This window comes from Cervus elaphus, chromosome 25 (assembly GCF_910594005.1).
Source record: "Cervus elaphus chromosome 25, mCerEla1.1, whole genome shotgun sequence".
Lineage (NCBI taxonomy): Eukaryota > Metazoa > Chordata > Mammalia > Artiodactyla > Cervidae > Cervus > Cervus elaphus.
Window position 1 is genome coordinate 52,193,085 of NC_057839.1, and position 14,220 is coordinate 52,207,304.

Consider the following 14,220-nt stretch of genomic DNA (forward strand, 5'->3'; position numbering starts at 1 on the left):
CAATCACAGTTGTGGTCAACTCTTTGAGACCCCACTGACTGTAGCCTGCCAGCTCCTCTGTCCACGGAATTGTTCAGACAAGAATACTGGAGTGGGTTGTCATTTCCTTCTAGAGGGGATCTTCTGAACCCAGGGATCAAACCCATGTTGCTTGCATCTCCTGCGTTGGCAGGTAGATTCTTTACCATTGCACTAACAAGTAATGTAGTGACTTTTAGTAAAGTTACGAACAATTTAAACACTTTCTCCTGCCAGCTAACTGAATTGTTTTGTCAGTAGTCAAATGATAGCTCTCTTTCTCTCTCTCTCTTTCATTCTCTTTCTTTTTATGCAACATAAAAATAAATCATATTCTCTTCCATTTTGAAATTTTGACCTAGAATTAAAAATATAAAGAAGGGGTGGAACTGAGTGTAAGAAGAAATGTCCCAAGTCTGCTTCTGACTCTCAGTGATGTTGATCTCCACAACTATCTTCTCAATAAGTATAACCTTTTGTATATACATACTTATTTTTTATCTTAATGATAGAAAATCACTTATCTTTCAGCCACTGGGTATGAATAATTGTTTAAAATATAACTTCCTCATAATTATATAAATAGTCTCACTCCTTGATTAAAGTTACTTTTCCATCATAAATGGTGACTTATTATAATAAGGAATGAACAGCTCATATAGAATTACATTTCTCTTGATTTTACAAAGTATTCAGTGATATTTAATTTTGAAATAACCTGTGATAGTTTGAGATTATTTATGGGATCTTATGATACTTTCAGCCAGCTATTTTAAAGGATACAAGGTTGTAAATCAAAGTGTTTTCAAAGTGATAGGCATTAAAATAGGGCAAAGATGTTTTCTCATAATATAAAAGGTTCTAAAGACAATTCTCTGTGGAGTAGACTTATAAGCTAAACAATAAATTGGTAGCTTTGACAAGATGGAGTCATAGTTATGCTGGCCATATCAACTACTATTGCAAATACATTTCAAATAGTAACTTTTGAGGCCATTTTAAACAGTGTTGTAGCTTTAAAAAAAAAAAAGCAACAAAGAAAACACAAGGAAAACTACACTTTGAAAATAAAGTCAGGCAATTAAAAATGGTTGAAAACATAACCCATCAGTAATTTTTCACTTCAGTTAAAATATTTTGATCATCAAATAGGAAAATATTTAAATTATTTTTATTATGCATTAAATTATTGTGATCAAGAAATTCCTTAAAATTTTTCTTTTGCTATATACAAATTAGAATACTGAATGTCTTCTCAAGTCTATAGCTGCATTCGTATGTGCCAAAGAAATACATGAAAACTAGCAAAAGCTTAATTTCTAACAAATAAATGATTGAAGAAAATAAGTTTAATTAAACACTCAGAGCTTCTTAATCCATTTAAAGCCTAGCTTTAAAATTACCCTGAAAATAAAAGTGAAACCAAAAATAGCATAAATATAGCCCTTTCTTTCTTCTCTTTCTTTCTTTTTTCCCCCTGCTTCCCTTCCTTTCTTCCTTCCTTCCTTTCTTAGCAAAGATCTTAAGAGAACAAAAGGAGAAATTTAAGGGAAAACTAGAAGCTAATCTAACAAATAAAAACATTAAATATGTGTACAAAGATGCACTAGACTTCTTTTTAGATAGTATCATTGAAGACTTGCCCAAATCCATACATATTTTTTCTAATATCAAGGAATAACTTCAAGGTACACAGTTTGTAGATGTTCGCATATCTCTGATTCCCTAGAGGACCCAGAGCACTGAGTGACATATTTGACCACCTCTCTGCTCAACGTTCAGAAAACTAAGATTATGGCATCTGGTCCCATCACTTCAAGGGAAATAGATGGGGAAACAGTGGAAACAGTGTCAGACTTTATTTTGGGGGGCTCCAAAATCACTGCAGATTGTGATTGCAGCCATAAATTAAAAGACACTTACTCCTTGGAAGGAAAGTTATGACCAACCTAGACAGCATATAAAAAGCAGAGACATTACTTTGTCAACAAAGGTCTATCTAGTCAAGGCTATGGTTTTTCCAGTGGTCATGTATACATTTGAGAGTAACTGTGAAGAAAGCAGAGCGCCAAAAAATTGATGGTTTGAACTGTGGTGTTGGAGAAGACTCTTGAGAGTCCCTTGGACTGCAAGGAGATCCAACCAGTCCATCCTAAAGGAGATCAGGCCTGGGTGTTCATTGGAAGGACTGATGCTGAGGCTGAAACTCCAGTACTTTGGCCACCTCATGCGAAGAGTTGACTCATTGGAAAAGACCCTGATGCTGGGAGGGATTGGGGGCAGGAGGAAAAGGGGACGACAGAGGATGAGATGGCTGGATGCATCACCGACTTGATGGACATGAGTTTGAGTAACTCCGGGAGTTGGTGATGGACAGGGAGGCCTGGCGTGCTGTGGTTCATGGGGTTGCAAAGAGTCGGACACGACTGAGCGACTGAATTGAACTGAACTGCCCTTAATGGGGCTTCCCTAGTGGCTCAGATGGTAAAGCGTCTGCCTGCAATTCAGGAGACCTGGGTTCAATCCCTGGGTCGGGAAGATCCCTTGGAGAAGGAAATGGCAACCCACTCCAGTACTCTTGCCTGGAAAATTCCATGGACGGAGGAGCCTGGTAGGCTACGGTCCATGGGGTCGCAAAGAGTCAAACATGACTGAGCGATTTCACTTTTCTGCCCTTAATAACTGGACCTTCATCATCACCTCATGAAAACTTGTTGCAAACATTATGTGTTTCCAATTAAGTGAATGTTTATAAATATCTGGCTCTTGTGGATCATGAAAGAGCAAGTCTTCACCCTCATGGTTTGGGGTCAGAAATAGCATAAATGAGGAGAGGATGGAGGAAAGTTATTTCAGTGTCTGGTTATTTCTGAAGAAATCCTTGTCCCCAGTTTCCCTGTGTCTGTACTGAGAAGTTCCTCAGAATGCACTCCTTTCCGTGATCCCACTGCTTCACTTTTCCTGGAAAGAAAGAGTGGTTCTGATACTAAACTGTGTTGAAAAATCTTAATTACACATTTTTACCTCCTAATAGTAATAAGTATCTAAGCTTCTTTGAAAGTGTTTCTCTGTTTAATGGCTGCCTCTGCTCATGCTTTCCTTTATTTCGAAATCAAGGTGTTCTTGAGAAATATTTAGTGCAACAAAGAAAAAGATTAATATTAACAGAAATCTTTCAAATATGAGTTTTAATCAGAAATTGGCAAAGTCTGGCTTGCAGACCAAATCCAGCCTGGTATCTGTTTTTGAAAATAAAGTTTTATAGGGACACCGTCATGATTATCTACATACTGTCTATAGCTGCTTCCACACATGATAGCAAGGTTGCATATTTAGGACAGAAATCTATTATATCACAAAACTTCGAAAACCGACTACCTGGTTCTTTATAAAAAAAATCCCTAGATAATTATCCTTGATACAACATTTCTGTATGGACTTTTGACCTTGTACGTGTGGATGCTCAGAACTGCCTGCTCAGTCCTGTCTGTCTTGAAGATTCAGGATGCTCATTCTCAGAAATGAGTCTCCTGGGAGAGAAAAGGCAAGGTGCAGTGAAAGAATCTTGACCTCTTTTGCGGCTTTTAATAAACTTCCTACCTCAGTATCCTCATCTTTAGAGTAGGGATGATGTGGAAAGAAATAAGATGGACGTTGTGTGGATAACTTAACCCACATATGGAACAATGTGTGACCATCCTCAGCCAAGTGTCATTAATGTCACTGTGCTACCCTCACATGAATTTTTACCTGGTGTAGAAACTGTAATATTCCTGGATGGAATAGGGAAATTTAGGTTTTACACAAAGGTGTCTAGATTATCAGAAGGTACTTTTCACTCCTTGGAACAAGAGGACCATAGAGGAAGGATTTGTCATATTCTATGGAACAAGACATAGATTCCCATTGCCACCGTGACTCCCTAGTTTCCCAAGAATCTCCCAGCATCACAAGCAGACCCACGTTCCAAGCTTTTGTTCTTTTCTTTAAGGGTATTCAAACGGCCAGCACTGCAGTTATGAAATAATCTCAGCCACACAATCATAATAAGTGGGGAAATTATTACTAGAATTCTTTAAATTCATATTGTCAGGAGTACAATGATTCCTATCATAAAGCACAGATGAAATAAGTTTATTCAAAGTTTACAATATACGAGGAAAGTCATGTCAAAAACCAAATATATTAATGAGAACAAGTGAACAAAATCAAGACACGACTTTTAACACACTAGATTAAATCAATATTAATATGCATAGTGGATAAAATTATTTAAACTATTTAACAGACTCTGTTTTCATTATTTGGTTAGTTTCAACACATTTATTATGTATAACATCTGGCTCCTTTATACTCATTATGCTCAACAATTACAAATAAACTTAGCAATTCTATGTAAATTTAAAATTTTGCAATTCATGGAAGAAATCTAGTTTTCTTAGCATAGAATGCCAGTGTTTAATTCAGCATTTAGAAGTGCTACTTATGACATATTTTTATCAATATTTGCAAACAAGCCCTCATTACTAATTTGCCAAGCATATTTGTAGTCTTTGCCTCCGCTGATAAGACATACAGTCTTTCATTAAATATCAAACTTTAGTTTGGGACATTGAATACTTTTGAGACATGATTAGTTTATTTTTATCAGCTACAAGATGATTATTTTATTTCTATCGGCCAATCGATTTTGAAGTATAGACAGTGAGAAGGTGTTAGTCGCTTAGTCGTGTCTGACTCTTTGCGACCCTTTGGACTGGAGCTGGCCAGGCTCCTCTGTCCAGGGAATTCTCCAGGCAAGAATACTGGAGTGGATTGCCATTCCCTCCAGTGGATCTTCCCCACCCAAGGATCGAAGCCGTGTTTCCTGCATTGCAAGCAGATTCTTGACCATCTGAGCCACCAGGGAAATAGTCAAGAGCGGAAGAAAAGGGAAACTGAGTGCTGGGCCTCCCTGCTGGTGACACCAGGTGACAGCATTTGAAGTATAGTCATATTTATATTTCAAAGTGAAAAGTCAAAGTGAAAGTCTCTCAGTCCTGCCCGACTCTTTGCAACCCCATCAACTGTAGGAATTATCCAGGCCAGAATACTGGAGTGGATAGCCTTTCCCTTCTCCAGGGGATCTTCCCAACCCAGGGATAAAGCCCAGGTCTCCTGCATTGCAAGCGATTCTTTACCAGGATGCCCATATATTTCAAGTGATGCCTTTTTATTAATGGCTGGGTATACACATTACTGAGTGAAACTTTTTGTGTCAAACAATGATCAAGGGCAGCTATTAAGTTAATAAGTGACTAAGGAGGGAAATATTCCAGTTCAATTAAGTAGAATAATTGCTTCCAGAAAAATAATTATATTCTCAATATGCTAAGCTTCCTGGGTGAGAGTTCAAAACAGTAAGTGAGATATAAATGTCTAAGTGTTGGTAAGGACTGTGAGAATTTTAGGATGAGTAAAATGTGAACATGGATAGAAGGGAAGAGGAAATATCTGAAGTGAAAATACAGGTTTTGATATGCTCCCCTTATGTTATGGGCTTCAATAATATGGGTCTACATAATCAGGTCATCCTTGCTTGCTATTTTGAGATGATACGAAAATAAGACCCAAGTACCAACTGAGCAGGAGGTCTAGTCCCTTGCACCTGTCATGAAGAAGCTAACCTTGCAACTGCTTTTGCAGGGAGTGAGGAGCAAACTGCACTGATATCTGTCCCAGCCTGAAGTGCAGATCTTGCTAATTTTTTTTCCTTTTCTTTTTGCCGTGATGAGTTTGTTGCATTGCACAACATCTCATTGTGTTGGCTTTTCTTGGTTGCAGAACACAGGGTCAAGGGGCCATGGACTTCAGTAGTTACAGCATAGGGGGTCAGCATTGTGACAAACAAGATTACTTACCCCTTGACATGTGGGATCTTAGTTCCCAGACCAGGGATCGAACCCCTGTCCCCTGCTTTGCAAGACAGATTCTTAACCATTAGACCACCAGAGAAGTTCCTCTCTGTTTGCCTTTTAGCACTAGGGCTGTTTTTTTGTGAAACAAAGGAATAGGTATCTTCCTTTCAGCTATAATCCAGTTAGGGATAGGGTTAGATGCCTGATGTCAGGATATTTTTTTTTTTAATTAACTTACTTTTTGTTGAAGGATGATTGCTTTACAGAATTTTGTTGTTTTCTGTCAAATCTCAACATGAATCAGCCGTAGGTATACATGTATTCCCTTGGTTTTGAATCTCCCTCCCCACCCCACCCTTCAAGGTTGATAGAGTCCCTCTTTGAATTTCTTTAGACATACAGCAAATTCCTGTTGGTTATCTATTTTATATATGGTATTGTAAGTTTCCATGTTACTCATTCCATACATCTCACTGTCTCCTTCCCTTTCCCCATGTCCACAAGCCTATTCTCTATGTCTGTTTCTCCATTGCTGCCCTGTAAGTAAATTCTTCAGTACCATTTTTCTAGATTCCCTATATACATGTTACAATATGATATTTATCTTTTTGACTTACTTCACTCTATAATAGGTTCTAGGTTCTTCCACCTCATTAGAACTAACTCAAAGTCACTCTTTTCATGGCCAAGTAATATTCCATTGTGTGTATGTACCACAACTTCTTTATCCATTCATCTGTCAATGGACATCTAGGTTGCTTCCATGTTCTAGCTATTGTAAACAGTGCTGCAATGAACAATGGGATACATGTGTCTTTTTTTAATTTTTGTTTCCTCAGGGTATATGCCTAGGAGTGGGATTGCTGAGTCATATGGTAGTTTTATTCCTAGTTTTTTTTTAAGGAATCTCCATACTGTATCAATTTAATTCCCAGCGACAGTGCAAGAGCATTCCTTTGTCTCCACACCCTCTTCAGCATTTATTGCTTGTAGACTTTTTGATGGTGACCATTCTGACCAGTGTGAGGTGATATCTCATTGTAGTTTTGATTTGCATTTCTCTAATAATGAGCGATGTTGAGCATCTTTCCATGTATTTGTTAGCCATCTGTATGTCTTCTTTGGAGAAATGTCTGTTTAGGTCTCTTTCCCATTTTTTGATTGGGTTGTTTGTTTTTCTGGTATTGAGTTGTATGAGCTACTTGTATATTTGGAAATCAATCCCTTGTCAGTTGTTTCATTTGCTATTATTTTCTCCCATTCTGAGGGTTGTCTTTTCACCTTGCTTATAGTTTCCTTTGCTGTGCAAAAGTTTTTAAGTTTAATCAGGTCCCAATTGTTTACTTTTGTTTCTATTTCCATTACTCTAGGAGGTGGGTCATAGAGGATCTTGCTTTGATTTATGTCACCGAGTATTCTGTCTATGTTCTAAGAGGTCTTGCATTTAGGTATTTAATACATTTTGAGTTTATCTTTGTGTATGGTGTTAGGAAGTGTTCTAATTTCATTCTTTTACATGTAGTTGTCCAGTTTTCCCAGCACCATTTATTGAAGAGGCTGTCTTTGCTCCATTGTGTATTCTTGCCTCCTTTGTCAAAAACAAGGTACCCATAGGTGCATGGGTTTATTTCTAGGCTTTATATCCTGTTCCATTGGTCTATATATCTGTTTTTGTGCCAGTACCATCTGTGTTGATGAATGTAGCTTTATAGTATAATTTGATGCCAGGAAGGTTGAATCCTCCAGCTCCACTTTTTCTCAAGACTGCTTTGGCTATTCGGGGTCTTTTGTGTTTCCATATGAACTGTGAACTTTTTTGTTCTAGTTCTGTGAAAAATTCCATTGGTAATTTGATGGGGATCACATTGAATCTGTAGATTTCATTTGGTAGTATAGTCATTTTCACAATATTGATTCTTCCTACCCAGGAAGATGGACTATCTTTCCATCTGTTTATGTTGTCTTTGATTTCTTTCATTAGCATCTTATAATTTTCTGTGTACAGTTCTTTTATCTCCTTAGATAAGTTTATTCCTAGATATTTAATTTTTTTTGTTGCAGTGGTGAATGGGATTGTTTCCTTAATTCCTCTTTCTGATTTTTCATTGTGAGTACATAAAAATGCAAGTGATTTCTGTATATTGATTTTGTATTCTTCAACTTTGCTAAATTCACTGATTAGTTCTAATAATTTTCTTACACTGTCTTTAGGGTTTTCTGTTTACAGCATCAATGTCATGTGCAAACAGTGAGAGCTTTACTTCTTTTCCCATCTGGATTCCTTTTATTTATTTTTCTTCTCTGGTTGCTGTAGCTAGGACTTCCAGAACTATGCTGAATAATAGTGATGAAAGTAAACACTTTTGTCTTGTTCCTGAGCTTAGGGGTAATACTTTCAGTTTTTCACCATTGAGAATAATGTTTGCTATAGGCTTATCATATGTGGCCTTTACTACATTGAGGTAGGTTCCTTCTATGACCATTTTTTGAAGAGTTTTAATCATAAATGGGTGAATTTTGTCAAAGGCTTTTCTTGCATCTATTAAGATTATCATATGGTTTTCATCTTTCAATTTGTTACTATGGTGTATCACATTGATTTGTGTATATTGAAGAATCCTGCATCCCTGGAATAAACCCAACTTGATCATAGTGTATGAGCTTTCTGATGTGTTGCTGGATTCTGATTGTTAAAATTTTGTGGAGAATATTTGCATCTGCGTTCATCAGTGATATTGACCTGAGGTTTTCTTTTTTTGTGTTGTCTTTGTCTGGTTTTTGTATCAGAATGATGGTGGCCCTGGTGGAAAGAGTTTTAGAAGGATAGGCATTCAGTTCAGTTCAGTTGCTCAGTTGTGTCCAACTCTGTGACCCCATGAATCACAGCATGCTTCATAATAGTCTCCTATAAACCTTTGTATTTATGCATTGTCTGTTGTAACCTCTCCTTTTCCATTTCTAATTTTGTTGAATTGATTCTTTTCTCTTTTTGTCTTGATGAGTCTGACTAAAGGCTTGACAATTTTGTTTATCTTCTCAAAGAACCAGCTTTTAGTTTTATTAATCTTTACTATTGTTTCTTTCATTTCTTTTTTATTTCTGCTCAGATCTTTATGATTTCTTTCCTTCTACTATTTTTTTTTTCTTTTGTTGTTGTTGTTCTTCTTCTGTATCCAGTTGTTTTAGTTGTAAAGTTAGGTTGTCTATTCAATGTTTTTCTTGTTTCTTGAGGTAGGATTGTATTGTTATAAACTTCCCTCTTAGAACTGCTTTTGCTGCATCCTATAGGTTTTGAGTTTTTGTGTTTTCATTGTCATTTGTTTCTAGAATTTTTTTTTAATTTCCCTTTTGATTTCTTCAGTAACATGTTGGTTATTTATAAATGTGTTGCTTAATCTCCATGTGTTTGTGTTTCTTTACAGTTTTTTTTTTTTTTTGATAGTTCAGTTCAGTTCAGTTCAGTCACTCAGTCGTGTCCGATTCTTTGCAACCCCATGAATCACAGCACGCCTAGTCTCATAGCATTGTGGTGGGAGAAGATGCTTGATAAGATTTCAGTTTTCTTAAATTTATTGAGGTTTGCTTTGTGACCCAAGATGTGGTCTATCTTGGAGAATGTTCCATGTGCATTTGAGAAAAATGTGTATTTTTCTCCATTTGGATGGAATATCCTGAAGATATAAATGAGATCAATCTCATCCAAAGTATCACTTAAGACTTCTGTTTCCTTATTAATTTTCCATTTTTATGATCTGTCCATTGGTGTGAGTGGGGTGTTAAAGTCTCTTACTATTATTGCATTACTGTTGATTTCAACTTTTATGCCCATTAGTGTTTGTCTTACATATTGAGGTGCTCCTGTGTTGGGTGCAAAGATATTTACAGTTGTTAAGTCTTCCTCTTGGGTTGATCCCTTGATCATTATGTAGTGTTCTTCCTTATCTCTTGTAATATTTTTTTTTTTTTATTTTGATATCTTTTTTGTCTGATATGGGGATTGCTACTCCAGCTTTCTTTTGCTTCCCATTTGCATGGAATATATATTTCCATCCTCTCACTTTCAGTCAATATGTGTCTTTCGGTCTGAAATGGGTTTCTTGTAGACAGAATATATATGGGCCTTGTTTGTGTATCTATTCAGCCAGTTTGTGTCTTTTGGTTGAAGTATTTACTCTATTTACATTTAAATTAATTATTGATATATATGTTCCTTTTGCTGTTTTCTTAATTTTGGGGGGTTGATTTTATAGATCTTTTTCCTTCTCTTGTATTTCTTGACTATATGAGTCCTTTTAACGTTTGTTGTGAAGCTGGTTTGGTGGTACTGTATTCTCTTAACCTTTGCTTATCTGAAAAGCTTAGTCTTTCTCCATAAATTTTGAATGATATCCTTGTTGGGTACAGTAATCTTGGTTCTAGATTTTTCCTTTTTGGTGCATTAAATATATGCTACCATTCCTTTCTGGCTTACAGAATTTCTGCTGAAAGATCAGCTGTTAAGCTTATGGAGTTTCCTTTGTATGTTACTTGTTGCTTCTCCTTAGCTGTTTTTAATATTCTTTCTTTGTGTTTAGTCTTTATGAGCTTGATTAGTATGTGTCTTTGGAGAAGGCAATGGCACCCCACTCCAGTACTCTTGCCTGGAAAATCCAATGGACGGAGGAGCCTGCTGGGCTACAGTCCATGGGGTCACTAAGAGTCAGACATGACTGAATGATTTCACTTTCACTTTTCACTTTCATGCATTGGAGAAGGAAATGGCAACCCACTCCAGTGTTCTTGCCTGGAGAATCCCAGGGGCAGTGGAGTCTGGTGGGCTGCCGTCTATCGGATCACACAGAGTCGGACACGACCAAAGCGACTTAGCAGCAGCAGCAGTTGTGTCTTGGCATGTTTCTCCTTGGGTTTACCCAGTATGGAACTCTTTCTTCCTCTTGGACTTGATTGACTATTTCCCCTTCCATGTTGGGGAGATTTTCAACTATAATCTCTTTAAAAACTTTCTCATACCCTTTCTTTTTCTCTTCTTTTTCTGTGACCTCCAGAAATAATGCGAATGTTGCTGTGTTTGATATCGTCCCAGAGGTCTCTGAGACTGTCCTAAGTTCTTTTCATTCTTTTTACTTTATTATGATCTTCAGAAGTTATTTCCAACATTTTATCTTCTAGCTTACTGCCTCATTCTTCTGCTTCAGATATTCTGCTATTAATTCCCTCTAGAGTATTTTAATTTCAGTAGGTATGTTGTTTGTCTCTGTATGTTTATTCTTTAATTCTTCTAGGTCTTTTTTAAATTGATTCTTGCATTTTCTCCATTTTGTTTTAAAGGTTTTTGATCATTTTTACTATCTTTATTCTGGATTCTTTTTCAGGTAATTTCCCTGTATCCTCTTCACTTATTTGGATTTCTGTATTTCTAGTTTGTCCCTTCATTTGTGTAGTATTTCTCTGCCTTTTCATTATATTTTTATTAAATTATTGTGTTTGAGGTCTCCTTTTCCCAGGCTTCAAGGTTGAATTCTTTCTTCTTTTTGGTTTCTGCCCTCCTAAGGTTGGTCCAGTGGTTTGTGTAAGCTCCATATAGGGTGAGATTTGTGTTGAGTTTTTGTTTGTTTGCTTTTCCTCTGATCAGCAAGGCTGAGTGAGGTAGTAATCCTGTCTGCTGATGATTGTGTTTGTATTATTGTTTTGTTTGTTGTTTAGATAAGATGTTCTGCACAGGGTGCTGTTAGTGGTTGGGTGATGCTGGGTCTTGTATTCAGGTGGTTTCCTTTATGTGACTTCTCACTATTTCATACTCCCTAGCGTTAGTTCTCTGGTAGTCTCAGGTCTTGGAGTCAGTGCTCCAACTACAAAGGCTCAGGGCTTGATCTCTGGTTAGGAACAATGATTCCACAAGTGTCTTGTTATGGCATTAAGTGAGATTAAAGCAAATATCCAGAAATGGAAAACCAAAGATGAACCGCAGACAAATGACAGTTACAAAATCAGACAAATAATAATTAAAATAATGGAATATACACACATATATGTACACCCATAAGCAAAGTCAAAACAGTGCAACAAAAGTACAGTAGATTGACCCATTGAACAAAGGAAATAAAAAATTATATTAACCAGTTAAGAACAAAACTAACTAAACCACAAACTGGAAAACAAAACTAAAGCAAGATGCCAAGTGGGGAATAAAGCAATGAAAACAAATCTAACAAATATGTGGAGAGGAAAGGAAAGAAAGAAAAGAAAGAATAGATAGGCAAAGTTAAATAAAGGTGGATGAAGATTTATATACATTAAAGATTAACTGGGAGGGGAAAAGAACAGTAGCAAAGGCAAAGGAATAAATGTAGAAAAATATAACAAGTTTTACAAAATTAAAAGGTAAAATTATTTTTAAAAAAGGAAAAAATGGAAGAAGAAAGAAAAAAGAAAGAAAAATGCCACAGAACTGCAAAAGCCCAACATAGAAGCAGAGGTTTATAGCAACAATAAAAAGTGTGACTGAATATACACATATACATATATACTCATAAGCAAAATCAAAATAGTCCAACAAAAATAAAGTACAATAGACTGACCCAGAGAACAAAGGAAACCAAAAAAGTATATCTACCAGAATAAAACTAACTAAAGCACAAACTGGAAAACAAAACTTAAGCAAGGAACCAATTGGGGAATAAAGCAATGAAAATAACACTAACAAATGTGTCGAGAGGAAAGGAAAGAAAGAAAAGAAAAGAAAGAAAGAATAGATATGCAAAGTTAAATAGAGATAGACTATATTTATATACATTAAAGGCCTCTTTAGCCAGTCTTCCTCCATAGCTCTGTGCATTCAGGCACGTGGAGGGCTCCCTTGGGGTCCTTCTCTGCTGTTCCATGCGTCAGGCACATAGAGGGGACCCCTGGCTGGGCTCCTACTCTGTAATTCAGTGCATCAGGTGTTTGATGGGCCAGCCTCTCTGTTGTTCAGCTGCTGTTGCTGGCGATTGGGGTGAGAGAGGCTATGGTGATGGCTCCAGCCCCTAGGCATGACTCAGCAGTATTGTCTTGCTTCCATGGCTCCCCAGCTTTCCTCCACAGGCATTTCCAAGCACAATCGCCTCCCTCACATCCCCTCAATCTGTCTCTCTGCAGTCAACAGCAGCCCTTGCCCTGGGATTGCTCCAGAATCCCTAAACTCCAGTTCTCAACCACCTGTGTCCCTGTCTAGGGTATGTATGGCTGCGGCAAGGACTGTCTGATTCTTATTCCATTTAGGCTGCCACAGATCAGCGGTTTCACTCTCAGCCTAAAATGTTTCTCCTCTGACTCAGACAATTGCCCCTTTGTGGGGATCAGACCCCTGCTTCAGTTCCCCCACCCACTGAGGGCAGGTCCAGTCCTGCTAACATGCCTGTTGTTTTTTGTGGGTTTTTTTGTTGTTCCCCGCACCCCCCCCCCCCCCCCCCCCCCCGCCAGTTCCTTAGTCCTACCAGTTTTGTGTGGTTCTATATATTCTTTCCCACTGGTCAGGTACTCTTGTCCACTCTAAGATGGAGTTCTGCGTGCATTTGTGTCTGAAGGTGTTTTCCTGATGTCCACCTACTCCTCTGCCATCTTGTTCTCAGGGTAAATTTATTAATAGCACCCATTTTTACTTTCAAAAGTGTTCCTGTTGGATAATAAATTATACAGCCTCCTTAGTCAACCCTAAAGAAAATCAATCCTGAATATTCATTGGAAGGACCGATGCTGAAGCTGAAGCTCCAATACTTCAGGTGCCTGACTCGAAGTGCTGACTTATTGGAAAAGACTCTGGTTCTGGGAAAGACTGAAGGCAGGAGAAGAAGGGATGACAGAGAACAAGATGGTTGGATGGCATCACTGACCCCATGGACATGAGTCTGAGCAAGCTCCAGAAGATGGTGAAGGACAGGGAAGCCAAGCGTGCTGCAGTCCATGGGCTTGCAAAGCGTCAGACATGACTGAGTGACTGCACAACAATAGTGTGTACATCACTTAGGAAACTGTCTAGGCCACACGGGCCATGTCCCTATGGTAAAAGCTCCATTGAATCACACACAGGAATGCAGCGATTTTGCCCCAGGCATGCCCTTAACAGTTGATTGGCAGAGCATTCAGAACCAGCTCCATCCTAAATCCAAAGTAACACCATTCTCCCATGGCCAAGCTTTGGTTTTTGACAGAGAATTTTCTTTCTCCTTAGATGACTTTTCCCCTGTTATTCTTCTGAATATGTGCCTCAATTAGGGTCTCTACATGCATTGAACATGCTTAACACATTAATAGTCTTTATATAACT

At 37.7% G+C, this 14,220-nt stretch overlaps 1 protein-coding gene across 1 annotated transcript in view; it reads left to right on the forward strand.

The window, feature by feature from the left end:
* The window catches only part of CDH12 (cadherin 12), a 445,647-nt gene that overhangs the window by 153,602 nt on the left and 277,825 nt on the right, over nt 1–14,220 (forward strand). The gene's annotated exons all lie outside the window — the stretch shown is intronic.